At 45.7% G+C, this 14683-nt stretch overlaps 1 protein-coding gene and 1 long non-coding RNA gene across 4 annotated transcripts in view; one reads left to right on the plus strand and one right to left on the minus strand.

The window, feature by feature from the left end:
• LOC140396245 (ELKS/Rab6-interacting/CAST family member 1-like) overlaps nucleotides 1–14683 on the plus strand; it is a 1343051-nt gene that overhangs the window by 767696 nt on the left and 560672 nt on the right. The gene's annotated exons all lie outside the window — the stretch shown is intronic.
• Nucleotides 1–14683, minus strand: part of LOC140395917 (uncharacterized) — a 102771-nt gene that overhangs the window by 75165 nt on the left and 12923 nt on the right. The gene's annotated exons all lie outside the window — the stretch shown is intronic.

A 14683-nucleotide genomic window follows, 5' to 3' on the forward strand; every position in this document is an offset into this window, starting at 1 on the left:
GCCGCTCGCCGTTTGTAACGGGCAAGCGGCGATTCTCCAGCCCAGATGGGCCGAATGGCCTGCCCATCACGATGATGACATCACGATGGTTTCCTAAATTATTTCTGAGGGCATTTAAGAGCCAACCACATTGCTGTGGGTCTGGATGGCAGATTTCCTTCCCTAAAGGACATTAGTGAACCAGGTAGGTTTTAGTGACAAATTGACAATTGTTCCATGGTCACCATTAAAGTTTTAATTCCAGATTTTTTATTAAATTAAAATTTCACCAACTTCCATGGTGAGATTTGAACCCAGGTCCTCTGAGAAATACCCTGCATCTCTGAATTACCAGTTCAGCAACAATACCACCATCTCCCCTAAATATGGTAGTCACTTTCACTGGTAGAGCTGTCCATGTCTACTTTGACCACAGATTAACATGTGGTAGAAGGCACAGCTTCTCCAGTGCCTCTTTGATGAATCATAATTGTTATGCAGAGTTCCATATTGTGATCTACAGAGGTTTTGTATGGTATGTAAATTCTTACAGGAATTAAATAATAAAAGGTCGGACATATCCTCCATGTATGCCACCTCTCATGCTCTTATCCTCTCTCCAGCAATTTTTCTCTTCTTGCTACCTTTTGATTTCATATAAAACAACCTGAGAGTTCCATACTTCATACTCAGAACCTCTTGCTGTGAATGAAGGCAAAAATATCCCAGTGGTCTCACAGACCTTTAGTCCAGTTCTATCCAATTGACAAAAGAAAACCAAAATAACAAAGCAAATACTTCTGATGTTTCTGCATTCTCCAAAGAAAAAAATGCTTGCCAGTCTCCGCTGATGCTGGTAACAGGAATGCCTCTTTTAACTTTTCACGAAATAGTCTTAGTGCTGATGGAGCTCAAGTTATGGTGTCTGGCAAACCTAATTTTAATATATTATCTTGAGTTTGTGGAGGTCTTGTGGCGCAGTGGGTAGTGTCCCTTCCTCTGTGAGTGTGTGTGAGAGTGAGTGTGTGTATGTGAGTAAATGAGTGAGAGTGTGAATGAGTGTGCCTGATGGTGAATGAGTGTGTATGTGTATGAGAGCAAGTACATGAATGTTTGTGAGAGCAAGTGAATGTGTGTGTGTGTGTGTGTGTGTGTGTGTGTGAGAGAGAGAGAGAATGTAATGTGTGTGAGAGAGAGAGCCTAAGTGGGGCTTTGAGATAGTGAATAAGGGCATGTGAGAGAATAAATGAGTGTGTGAGAGTAAGTGAGTAACAGTGTGTGAGCATGTGAGTGAGTGTGTGTGAGAGTCAATAAGATAGAACACAGTGACCGGGAGTGAGGTGGACATGTATACACATTGGCTGCTCCACAGTGAGTGAGTGTGTGTTTGTGTATCCTGTGTGTGTGAGTGATGAGAGAGAGAGAGAGAACCCTGAGACTAGGAGTGGGATATATGCACACGCACACACATACACATACACACTTATCTCCCCCTCCTCCCTCCCAAACAACCTATCCACACTGGGCCAGAAGAGAAAGCAAACCAAGGCTGAAAGGCAACTTGCTTCAGACCCCCACATTGTATGAATTCTGCTGTGGCCATCTCCGTGTTCACCACCAATGTTGAATGCATGGGCAGTGTTATCTAAAGCCAACTTAGCTCAGCCCTAGTCCCCTCCCCCTTCCCTGGTGACCAGGACTTGGGGCCTAATCGCTCTCTCCAGCTCTGCTTCTTAAGTGAAAAGGCAAAGGAAGATTTTATTAACTTTGCAGCGTGATCCATTTTAATGGTCATTTTTATTCATTACATTTTTCTAAAATGAGAAATTTATTGCTTTGACATTACTATTGTTTTCTTCATAATCTTTCTTTTTGTAATTCATGTTTAATGTTGCGCCAAACCACACTTTGGGCAGCTGCTGTTGGATTTCTTGCTGAGGAGAGTGAGAGGCACTCAAGAATCTGATTGTTTTTTGGAGGACTGGCAAAAGGGCTTATTTTTGCTCCAATAGAAATGGGAAGTTGTAGCACTCAGAACACCTGGCAGCATCTGTGCAGAAAGAATGAGGTCAGTGACCCATCATCAGAGCTAGCACAGATTGTGGACCTGAAGTGTTAATTCTGTTCCTCTCTCCACAGATGCTGCCAGGCCTGTTGAGTATTTCAGCATTTTATTTATTTTGTCAGATTTCGAGCTTCTGTGGCACTTTTCTCTCCTATTATATGCTGCTTGCTGAGCATTTGCAAGTGTAGTTAGGTTCAATTTTAAATGAAAGAATATTTATAATTTAATGCAAAGTGTAAATTTTCTGTTCACATTATTGCAGGTGAATTGGCTGGTGCTAATTTACTGGAAGGTTTTGTTTGCCCTTTTTAAGCTTATAAGTGAAACCAGAAGTCACTTGATATGCCATTGTTAGTTCAAGACATTCTTGTTGTAAATAGGATTGTTGTTTGCCGTGCTTGAGGTTCAAGTCTTTTGGATGTTTCTGTCCTGATATTACTTGGGGCCAAGTTCAAAGAAGTGAAGCTGGTTGCATAATATGAACAACCAAGTTGTATTCAATTGCCTGACAATGCCATGGTTTGTAAAGTGTATCATACTGAAACCCTAGCTCGGCATAGAGGAAAAAAGTTAAGAAGTTTTGCTAAACCAATATAAAACAGTTGGGGCAGGTGGTGGTGGGAGTTAATGGGCCTAGAAACAGGAGAAGCACCAGTGCCCATGATTTCTCTCCCTCACCCTGTATTTATCTATTAATGCCAAGGTTGTGTATGTGCACTGGTTCTAGGCCCGGAGCAAAAGCCTGATGCTGCACCCTCTGAAGCATCCTTTTAATTCTCGCAGGTTAATGTCTGTCCCTCAGGGCTACCACCTGCAACTGCTGAAGTTGCACCTGTGTGGTAATGAACAAGGAGAGTTAGGGGCATCTTGGAGCATTCAGGTGAGTTTGAGGCAAGGTACTAACATGGATTGACGATTGGCTGTCAGGCAGAAGGCAGAGAGTTGGGATAAAAGGTTCTTTTTCGGAATGGCAACCGGTGTCCTGCAGGGTTCAGTGTTGGGGCCACAGCTGTTCTCTGTATATATTAACTATCTAGATGACGGGACTGGGGGCATTCTGGCTAAGTTTGCCGATGATACAAAGATAGGTGGAGGGGCAGGTAGTATGGAGGAGGTGGGGAGGCTGCAGAAAGATTTAGACAGTTTAGGAGAGTGGTCCAAGAAATGGCTGATGAAATTCAACGTGGGCAAGTGCAAGGTCTTGCACTTTGGAAAAAAGAATAGAGGTATGGACTATTTTCTAAACAGTGACAAAATTCATAATGCTGAAGTGCAAAGGGACTTGGGAGTCCTAGTCCAGGATTCTCTAAAGGTAAACTTGCAGGTTGAGTCCGTAATTAAGAAAGCAAATGCAATGTTGTCATACATCTCAAGAGGCTTGGAATATAAAAGCAGGGATGTACTTCTGAAGCTTTCTAAAGCATTAGTTAGGCCCCATTTAGAATACTGTGAGCAATTTTGGGCCCCACACCTCAGGAAGGACATACTGGCACTGGAGCGGGTCCAGCGGAGATTCACACGGATGATCCCAGGAATGGTCGGCCTAACATACGATGAACGTCTGAGGATCCTGGGATTATATTCATTAGAGTTTAGGAGGTTGAGGGGAGATCTAATACAAACTTACAAGATAATGAATGGCTTAGATAGGGTGGACGTAGGGAAGTTGTTTCCATTAGCAGGGGAGACGGACCCGGGGGCACAGCCTTAGAATAAAAGGGAGTCACTTTAGAACAGAGATGAGGAGAAATTTCTTCAGCCAGAGAGTGGTGGGTCTGTGGAATTCATTGCCACAGAGGGCGGTGGAGGCCGGGACGTTGAATGTCTTTAAGACAGAAGTTGATAAATTCTTGATTTCTCGAGGAATTAAGGGCTATGGAGAGAGAGCGGGTAAATGGAGTTGAAATCAGCCATGATTGAATGGTGGAGTGGACTCGATGGGACGAATGGCCTTACTTCCGCTCCTATGTCTTATGGTCTTATGGTCTGACAACCACATGAGCCGGAGATGTGATTCATTGTTGGAACGTTCTCCCATTCTGAAAGAAGCACACCTTCCTTCCCAAAGTCACAAACTACCCACACTACCTTCCTACCACCTTCAAACAACCTTCACTTCCTTGCCCCTTCATCAGTGTTTGATGGAATTATAAAAAAGTGTCCTTGGATTCTCATCACCCCCAGGGCCTCCCTCTTCTCTCACCTTAACCTTTGGCTCAGCTCAGAGACTGTCAAGATGGTGGAGTTGGGAATCTCCAGTACTGCTCCTCTCTCGGGCATTGTGCACCCTCTTCTGCAAATAAAGATGGAGATTAGTGATGATGCTGTGGTACAATCATGCCTTCAAATGTTTGGCATTGTGTACTTTGTCAGCAGTAAACTTTATTATATGCTCTTTGCTAACTAAGAGTTTTCACCCCCTTCTTTACTCCCCCCGCCATGCATCATGCTGTCTTACACAGTTGAGCAACACACGACAATCGCATAATGGGCCCACATCACACCCTTCCATATATGTCCATCTCCAAAATGGTGACACTCACCCTGGCAGATTTCAGAAGGTCATTGAGCCTTTTGCAGCACCACAGCCAGGTTTGCTGGAACAGCCCAAAGACACTCTCCTCCACTGCGACCTGCAATCCAGGTTGCTCTTATCTGGCTGGGAGATCTCCTCTTTCTGATATGAGGACCTCCCGCCTATCACTTACAGCGCGGAGGAGGCTCACAGGGAGATGTTGTTAAACCTTGGGGCCATCCTTGTTCTAAGGCTATCCCCAGCTCGTGGCTCCATTCTCTTGCCCATCTGTGGAGTGATGAATTGTGTGAAAGGTCTGATTTCCAAAATCTCCCTAAACAAAGAACAGTACAGCACAAGGACCGGCCCTTTCCCCCTCCAAACCCGCACTGATCATGATCCCTGTCTAAACTAAAACGTTCTGCACTTCTGGGGTACATGTCCCTCTATTTCTATCCTACTCAGGTATTCGTCAAGATGCCTCTTAAAACGTCGCTATCGTGTCTGCTTCCACCACCTCCCCTGGCAGAGCACTCACCACCCTCTGTGTAAAAAAGACTTGTCTCGCATATCTCTAACTTTCCCTCTTGCACCTTAAACCTATGACCCCTGGGTAAATGACTTTTCCATCCTGGGAAAAAACGTCTAACTACTCTGTCCATGCCACTCATACTTTTGTAAACCTCTATCAGGCCGCCGCTCAGCCTCCGTTGTTCCAGTGAACAAAATCCGAGTTTATCCAACTTCTCATAGTTGATACCCTCCAAACCAAGCAACATCCTGGTAAACCTCTGCTGTTCCCTCTCCAAAACATCCACATCCTTCTGGTAGTATGGCAACCAGAATTGTATGTAATATTCCAAATGTGGCCTAATTGAGGTTCTGTGCAGCTACACATTCCCTGATGGCTCTATGGATTGAAGCACAGAATGATATGTTATTGAGTTGTGTAGGCCCTTCTGGGCAGGGTGGCACCCTGGCACTCCACTGCTGCTGCCAGCCTGACACTGACAAGGTGCCCAGGTGGCACTTCCAAGGTGCGAAGCTGGCGTTTTTATGCCCAGTAGCAATCGGGCCGGGGTTGCTCTGCGTGTGTGTTGGGGGTTGCAGGAGGGCCCGGGGACTCCCTCATAGCGAGTTGGGGCGGGGGGTCGGGTGCTCCAGAAATCAGGAAAAATGGTGTCCTGATCTCTCATTACACCGAGGAGTCCGGCAAACAGAATTCCTCAGTGCAGAAAATGGGGCTGTGTGAGGCTTCAGCCACACGTTCCCCGCTGAGAGCCCCTATCTAACTGGGGTGTTATATAGGAGAGTGTTTCTCGATCCTGCGAATGCCGGGAAGCAAGTGGCGAAACGAGCTCGCTATGGGACTTTGTTCCCATTTAGCTAAATCGCATCCTTAGTCTCCCAAACAGAGAATTCCGCCCATTTGCACCAAGAAGCCAATTACTGTAGTCCTAGCACAGTCCTAACACAGAAAGACTAAAACCTGGGATTTTTCAGGCCTACTTAACTCAATAACATATCGGACGGTGCTTCTATCCATAGAGCCATCAGGGAATCTGTAGATAACTTTTAAAATTAAGCCTTAATTCTAAAGCCTTCCAGATTCTAAGGATATGAATCCAGATATCATAGGATCTAAAGAACAGTAGAAGGTGATTCAGGATATAATGTTTGTGCTACCTCTCAGAAAGAGCTGTCCAATTAATCCTACTCCGTTGCTGGTTGCGGCTGATACAGCTGAAAGTCGTTCATCGGGCGCACCTCACAAAATCAAGGATGAGCTGGCTGTGCGAGGGGGTGGAGGATGTCTGTGAGTGATGTAGGAACCATGTTCATATGTTTTGGTCCTGTCAGAAGCTGGAAAGGTTTTGGAGGACGGTATTTAGCACAATCTCGGGGCTCATGCATATAGATGTGGAGCCCGGTCCCCTAAAAGCTATATTCGGTTTGTCAGACCGGCCTGAGTTGCAGGCGGGAGCAGGGGCAGATGTTTTAGCCTTAACCTCGCTGATCGCTCATAGGTGGGTCTTGTTGGGGTGGAGGTCATCCTCTCCGAAGGAGGAGCTCTACAATTGTTGGGATTTGTTCATCATGCACTTTCGGGAGTTGGTTACTGTTGAGGGGGGGATTGGGGGGAGGGTTCGGGGGGATTGGAGTTGTTCTTGTTTTTCTTTTGTATAGTGAAAATTTGTTGAATAAAAATATTTAATAAAAGCAAAATCCCACTCCACTGCTTTTTTCCCAAAGCCGAGCAAATTTTTCCTTTTCATGTTTGTTAACCTTCTGTTTTGAAAGTTATTATTTAATTTGCTTCCACCCAATGATCCTTCTGAATTTTCATTGTTATGCACAACCTATTTATTTCAAAAGTGCAGTGTATTTGCATGTATGGTATCTGAAAGAGAATAGCTTGTGAAGCAACCTGCTTGGTCCTTTCATAATTGCTGATTGACTGCACAAGCATGCAGCATGGACAGAATATCGCTTCCATCATCCTTTCAGTTATTGCATTCCAAGTCATCATAAGTCACCACATTAAAAATATTCTCCTCATCTCCGAACTGTCAGGAGAATATGACTTTGGGTGAAAATAAATATTGTACATTGAGCTCCAGGCACAGTACTCCATAGGAGTCACTATACTCTGTCCTGCTTATTCTGATATTACAAGTGGAGCACTCCGCAAATTCAAAGGAGTTACAGCAATCTCTTAGCAACAGAAATGGTGTTGGTGTTTATTTGAAAAGTGAAAGGCATAAGATGGCATCATGAGTTTAACGGCAGAAGTGCCTGAGATTCATGCTCCAACATCATAAGTTCTTTCAAGGGAATTTAAAGCAATCTGAATGCTTTAAAAGGATGTTAAGAACAAGTATTTTCAGGGCAGCAGGGTGGCGCAGTGGTAGCACTGCAGTCTCACGGCGCCGAGGTCCCAGGTTCGATCCCGGCTCTGGGTCACTGTCCGTGTGAAGTTTGCACATTCCCCCGTGTTTGCGTGGGTTTCACCCCCACAACCCAAAAGATGTGCAAGGATTGAACACGCTAAATTGCCCCTTAATTGGAAAAAATGAATTGGGTACTCTGAATTTAAAAAAAAGAACAAGTATTTTCAACAGTTTCATTAGAACAGTGAAAAATGGAAAGTGTTCTTCACTCTGACATCTTTATGCTCACTAATCTCACTGACAATTAGTCATAAAGGTCATGATGATCTTTCCTCAAGGTGGGAAGGTGGAAGAGACAAATATAAAATAGCTGTATCCTTGTTCACCAGTATTGAGACAGGTCTATTAGCTTGCAGCTGTGTTTTGCAGAGTGAGAAGTGTTGTATTTTATACTGAGCCAGTGGCTGGTGACAAACATAATAACTTTCAGATTGAAGCATACAGGCCAGTACCAAGAGGTATGGACACATTCCCGTACCAGCCTCCCTGAACAGGCGCCGGAATATGGCGTCAAGGGGCTTTTCACAGTAACTTCAGTTGAAGCCTACTCGTGACAATAAGCGATTTTCATTTTTCATTTCACAAGTAAGCATTCACTGATGGTGAGAAACATACATGCAGATATTCGGGCAGAGATAATAAGACCTATGTGTAGATGAATACATTGACATTCATATGCAGGCTGAGATGAGAGGGAGCACAGATCCTGAAAGACAGTTAAGCATAGAAGCACTAAAGCAAATGCTCAGGGCTCCAGAAATCTGAAATAAAAACAGAAAATTCAGTTGACCGGGCAGTATCGATGTGCACAGTTAACTCTGTTTCTCTCCACAGATGCTGCTTGTCCTGCTGAACGCGTTGCAGCATTTTCTGACCTTATTTCATACACAGAAGTCTGCTTGCACAGTTGGTCAAGTTCACATGCACAGGCCACTGTACGACCTACTTATACCCGCATAGCAAAGCAACCATGCAACAAGAAATTAAGAAACATAGGTGTACAGATGTTATTCACTCAAATATGAATGTATGGCCACTCTGAGTGACGTGTGCAATGATTCTTGAGAGGCAATTGGGATTCACAAGCTGAGGCACAGATGTTGAAACACTAAAATTCTGCAGGGATTCATTCAGTAACTTCAGTGGGAGATTGGCAGAACCCTGAGGGAAATGGTTTAAATGGCTGAAAATAAGTATTTCCCTTGGGGGGTCCACCAACCTCCCACAGGAGTTATAGCAGAAGATTATATATAATTATATACATTACTGGGGTCACATTCAAACAAGCTTTGCAATGCATGCATGAAAATTTTCCTTGGGTTTAATTATGTTTATTGACCTAAACCATTATGGCATTTTTGAAGATTGTTCAATCACTATAAAAGATTTTGCTGTTAGAATGCATAGTTGCTGATAATTACTCAATGAGGCAGGAAATAGATTGGTAACCTTTCAGAGTACAGAAATCTTCTGGAGTTGTTTGAATTAATCCAGACACTACATTCCTAATAATGCAAATTGCATACTGGCAGTTCCCAGGAACTATAGAATTTATATGAACTCTTGAGTGAAGGAATTCAATGTAAGTCATAATAGCATCAGAAAACAATTAGAGTTGTTGAACCCAACCTCATCTAATTATTGCTTCAGGCGCTGACCCATTTTGCTATTATAATGTAGTTTGCTATCAAGATTTCTGAAGCTCTCGGCCTCACACAGTCATTTGGCAGGCTGAACTTTAAAAGTGAACTGATCTAAGAATCAGATTTTGGCAGTGCAGGTTGGTTTGGGGAATTTTAGAACATTTCTGATTGAGATCTGGCTATTGCAGCACCTACATTGTTTTCAGAATGATGTATGTGCATCCAACATTCTCTGGATTGGATGCTGCCACATTTTGTTCGAGATAAGTGTGCTTATATTTGTTCGGTCTCACGTTAGAAGCAAAGGGTGATTATTTTTGAAGAAACATCACTTTTGTGAGAGAATCTAGTTTTAATTTAAGCATCACCATGTATTGGGCTAAAGATTACTCACTGTCAGAACCCTTGGTTCCATGTTTGGGCACCTTTATCTCTGATACCAACTTTTGAAATACACTCTTTAAAAGTTAACAAAAGGCTTCTCAATTGTTCAGGGCTAGTTACACCACCAGGGGTGGTTCTAAACCACACAGATCAGGGAACTCACAATTTAATCTGGGCCACGGGAGAGATTTAGGCAAGTGTAATTGGACTCTCTGAGATAGAGACAAATAGGCCACCAGATTAACTGCTCCTTTTGGAATTTGAACAGTGAACATTTGCTCAGGACAGTATCAGGCTAAGCACAGACAATGTATTCTTAATTGATTACATTTTAGGACCAAAAGCTAACGTTAGAAGCGTTGCCAATGACTCCAGTAGGTATTCAAGGAGCCTGGTGGTGCAGTCTACGGTGAAGATATGGAATCAATTGAGGAGGCATTTTAGGGTGGAAGGGATGTTGGTGCTAACGCCGCTCTGCGAGAATCATGAGTTTGAGCTGGGGGGTGGAATAGTGTATATATGAGTGGAGGGAAGTGGGGCTGATCAAGATGAGGGATCTGTATTTGGAGGAAGGGTTCGCCAGTCTGGAGGAGCTAAAGGAGAGGGTAGAGCTGCCGAGGGGGAGTGAGGTATCTGCAGGTTAGGGACTTTGTGCGAAAGGTCTGGAGGAGTATCCCTAGGTTGCCAGGACACACTCTGCCGGAGCGACTGCTCTCCCGGACGTGGAAGGGGATTGGGGATATATACAAGTGGCTGGGGGATCAGGGAGGTGAGCGGGTGGTGAAGATCAAAGTGAAATGGGAAGCGGAGTTGGGAGAGGAGATCAATTGGGGAGCATGGAGTGAGGCACTGCGAAGGGTAAATGGGACCTCCTCTTGTGCAAGGATTAGCCTGATACAGTTGAAGGTGGTGCACAGGGTGCATATGACTCGGATGAGAATGAGTGGGTTCTTTCAGCGGGTAGCAGATGAGTGTGAGAGGTGTGGGCAGGGCCAGCGAATCACACGCACATGTTTTGGGGTTGCGAAAAATTGGGAAGATTCTGGGCGGGAATGTTCGCAGTCTTAGCCAGGATAGTGGAGGAGGAGGTGGATCCAGGCCCTTTGGTGGCGATATATGGGGTCTCAGAGAAACTGGAGCTCATGGAGAGGCGGAAGGCCGATGTCTTGCCCTTCACCTCTCTGATTGCGAATTTTGCTGGAGTGGCGGTCGGCATCGCCACCAGGGGTAGTGGCTTGGTTGGGTGACCTGTAAGACTTCCTGCGATTAGAGAAGATAAAGTATAAGTTACGGGGCTCTTCAGGGGGGTTTGACGAAAGGTGGGGGATGTCTGTGACCGTGTTTGGGGGGCTGTTTGCCACGGGGGAGGGGGGGTGAAAAAGAGGAAATATCTGTACAGACTGTATTGTTTATTGTAGGGAAGCATGTTTCCCGGGGTGTTTGTTCGCTGTAACCTGTTTTGATACATGTTTGTAATAAAATACCGTTTTTTTAAAAAAGCTAACAAACTTTGTCCCCACATCAACGACAGCTAATCCTTAAATAGCCTTTTTTTTAAACAAACAATTTTATTGAGGTACTTTTGGCATTGTAAACAGTAACAATATACATTAGTGTGCAAATATCAATTACAAAAACACAGTGCAAATAACAGTTCCTCTCTTGCAAATAGACCCACCTATTCTTCCCCCCCCTACTCTACACTATTCTACCCTCCCTCCCCCCCTGCTGACGATTAGTTCCCCGCGAAGAAGTCGATGAATGGTTGCCACCTCTGGGCGAAACCCGATAGTGATCCTCGTAAGGCGAACTTGATTTTTTCCAAGCCGAGAAAACTTGCCATGTCCGACAGCCATACTTCGGTCTTTGGGGGCTTTGAGTCCCACCAGGCCAACAGTATTTGTCGCCGGGCTACGAGGGAAGCAAAGGCCACAACGTCGGCCTCTGTCCCCTCCTTGACTCCCGGGTCCTCCGACACCCCAAAAATCGCCACCTCTCTACTCATCGCCACCCTTGTTTTCAGTACCCGGGACATGACGTCCGCAAATCCCTGCCAGTACCCCCTGAGTTTTGGGCACGCCCAGAACATGTGGACATCATAGATTATCATAGAATTTACAATGCAGAAGGAGGCCATTCGGCCCATCGAGTCTGCACCGGCTCTTGGAAAGAGCATCCTACCCAAGGTCAACAGCTCCACCCTATCTCCATAACCCAGTAACCCCACCCAACACTAAGGGCAATTTTGGACACTGAGGGCAATTTATCATGGCCAATCCACCTAACCTGCACATCTTTGGACTGTGGAAGGAAACCGGAGGACCCGGAGGAAACCCAAGTGCACACAGGGAGGATGTGCAGACTCCGCACAGACAGTGACCCAAGCCGGAATCGAACCTGGGACCCTGGAGCTGTGACGCTATTGTGCTATCCACAATGCTACCGTGCTGACATGGTTCGCTGGTCCTCCCGCACATCTAGCACACTTGTCCTCCAGCCCAAAGAATTTACTCATCCGGGCCACCGTCATATGGGCCCGGTGAACTACCTTGAACTGAATCAGGCCGAGCCTGGCACATGTTGCGGTTGCATTTACCCTCCTCAGAGCGTCTGCCCATACCCCTCCCTCCAACTCCCCACTAGCTCCTCCTCCCACTTGAGTTTGAGTTCCTCAGTCCCAGTGTCCTCCTCTTCCATAAGCTCCTTTATAAATATCCGAGACTCTCCCCTCTCCTACCTCTCTCCTGGAAACTACCCTGTCCTGGATACCCCTTGGTGGAAGGCGTGGAAAGGATGGGACCTGGCAACGTACGAGACCTGCAAGTACCGAAAGTCATTTCCCCTTGCCAGCCTGAACTTCTCCTCCAGCGCCCTCATGCTCGTGAAGCTCCCTTCCATGAACAAGTTGCCCATGCTTCCCACCCCCATCCTCCTCCACGCTCGAAACCCGCTGTCCATCTTCCCCGGGACAAATCGGTGGTTGTCACATTGGGGACCAGACCAACGTTCCCGCTTTCCCCGCATGCTTCCTCCATTGGCCCCAAATCAGCAGAGCTGCCACCACTATAGGGCTGGAGGGGTACCTGGCCGGCGGGAGCGGCAGAGGAGCCGTGACCAGGGCTGCCAAGCTGGTGCCCCTGCACGAAGCAGCCTCCACCCGCTCCCAAACTGACCCCGTACCAGCCATCCATTTCCTTATCATGGCTATGTTAGCCGCCCAGTAGTAGTGCTGAGGTTCGGCAACGCCAGTCCCCCCTCGCTACGGTTCCGTTCCAGCATCCCCCTCTTTACCCGCGGGGACCTCCCCGCCCAAACAAATCCCCAGGATGATTTTATTGATCCTTTTAAAGAAAGACCGCGGAATGAAAATAGGGAGACACTGAAAAATAAACCGGAATCTCGGGAGGATCGTCATCTTCACCATCTGTACTCTCCCCGCTAGTGACAGCGGGAGCGCAGCGCATCCCATCTCCGAAACTCACTCCTCATTTGCCCCACCAGCCTAGACAAGTTCAACTTATGCATCCTGCCCCAGTCCCGCACCAAGTATCCCTAAATACCTAAAATTTTCCCCAACCAGCCTAAACGGTAGCTCCCTCAGCCTATTCACCTGACCCCCTCGCCTGCACCACAAACATCTCGCTCTTTGCCATGTTCAACTTGTACCCCGAAAACCGGCCAAATTCCCCTCGGATTCCCATAATCCCGTCCATCCCTGCCACTGGATCTGACACGTACAAAAGCAGGTCATCCGCGTACAGCGAGACCTTGTGTTCTGTCTTCCCCTCCCCCTCCCCCTCCCCCTCCCCCCCTCCCCCCCCTCCTCCCTCCTCCTCCCCCCCCTCCCCCTCCCCCTCCTCCCCCGACCATTCCCTTCCATCCCCTTGGCGCTCTCAGAGCAATTGCCAGCAGTTCTATGGCCAACGCAAACAGCAAAGGAGAGAGGGGGCACCCCTGTCTTGTCCCATGGTATTGTTAGACGTTTTAGTTGCTGTGATATGAAGAGTCTAAAGTTCTGTTCCTTTTTCACAAACACACATTTATTTCCTTCCAACAGCCTTTGCACAAAACTCTCGCTATACATCACCTAACAGAGGCCACCTGAAGCCCCTTTACATATCAGTATCAATTAATGGATACTTAACATGAATGAGACAACTAAGTGCAATGTCTCTTGACCCATTACTTAACAGTCTCCCCTTCCTTGGAGAAAAAAACATTAGGTGAAAACAAAATTTCAAGAAACTCAAAAACACACATGATTTCCCCCCCCCCTCTTTTTTTTGTTTGAACGAGAAAGAAAAAAAAAAGTCACAGAAACAAACACCCTTCATTAACAATATCCAAAAGTTTCTGTGAACTCACCCCTCCTTTTGTAAAACAGTCTGACAGTTGATGCTCCTGTCGACCCATTTAATTTTTGTTATTTCCCCTCTGTCCAACATCTGCTTCAAACTTGCGATGTCCATCCGTAACCTCTTTTCAATGACACTTTTTGTAGAGTGCACATTTTCCCACAGGGATTTATTGTCAATGTGACAGTCAATAGGTATATTACCCAAATCCCCTAATCCCAAAATTTCTGTCAATATCATACTTCTATAAAAGGCCATATCCACCGCCTCTACAAGGCTTAACGTCTCAGCAGCCAAAGTGCTTTTTACCACTCTTATTTTCTTTGTTTCCCACACAAGCGGGCAACATTTACCATTGTTCCCCAAAAGGAAAATGATAAAACCTCCTGTGCTTGAAACCCTATCACATAAATTTGCGTAGGATGCATCACTATAAACTATGAGTTTCAAGTGCCTACGGTCATCTAACACCGGGAACTTCAAAACACACTCCTGCATTTTTAGTTTGGCCAACACTTTATTTGCTCTTATTATGTCTTCCACTTTAGGATCATTCATTTTTGTACTCAACTCTAAGACATCAAAACTCACGTCCGGTCTAGTCTATCTACCTAACCAGTTCAGTTGCCCAATTAAACTTTGCAGTTGCTCTTTTTCTATCTTTGAAACCATTGCGTATTTTTGTGAAACTCGACCACGACTAATTGCTATTGGGCTGCTGCTTTCCAAATAAGATTGCTGACGTAAAGTTGCCCCTAACTTAGTCTGTCCAATTTCCTGTCCAATATATT

Source organism: Scyliorhinus torazame, chromosome 19, assembly GCF_047496885.1.
Source record: "Scyliorhinus torazame isolate Kashiwa2021f chromosome 19, sScyTor2.1, whole genome shotgun sequence".
NCBI classification, from domain to species: domain Eukaryota; kingdom Metazoa; phylum Chordata; class Chondrichthyes; order Carcharhiniformes; family Scyliorhinidae; genus Scyliorhinus; species Scyliorhinus torazame.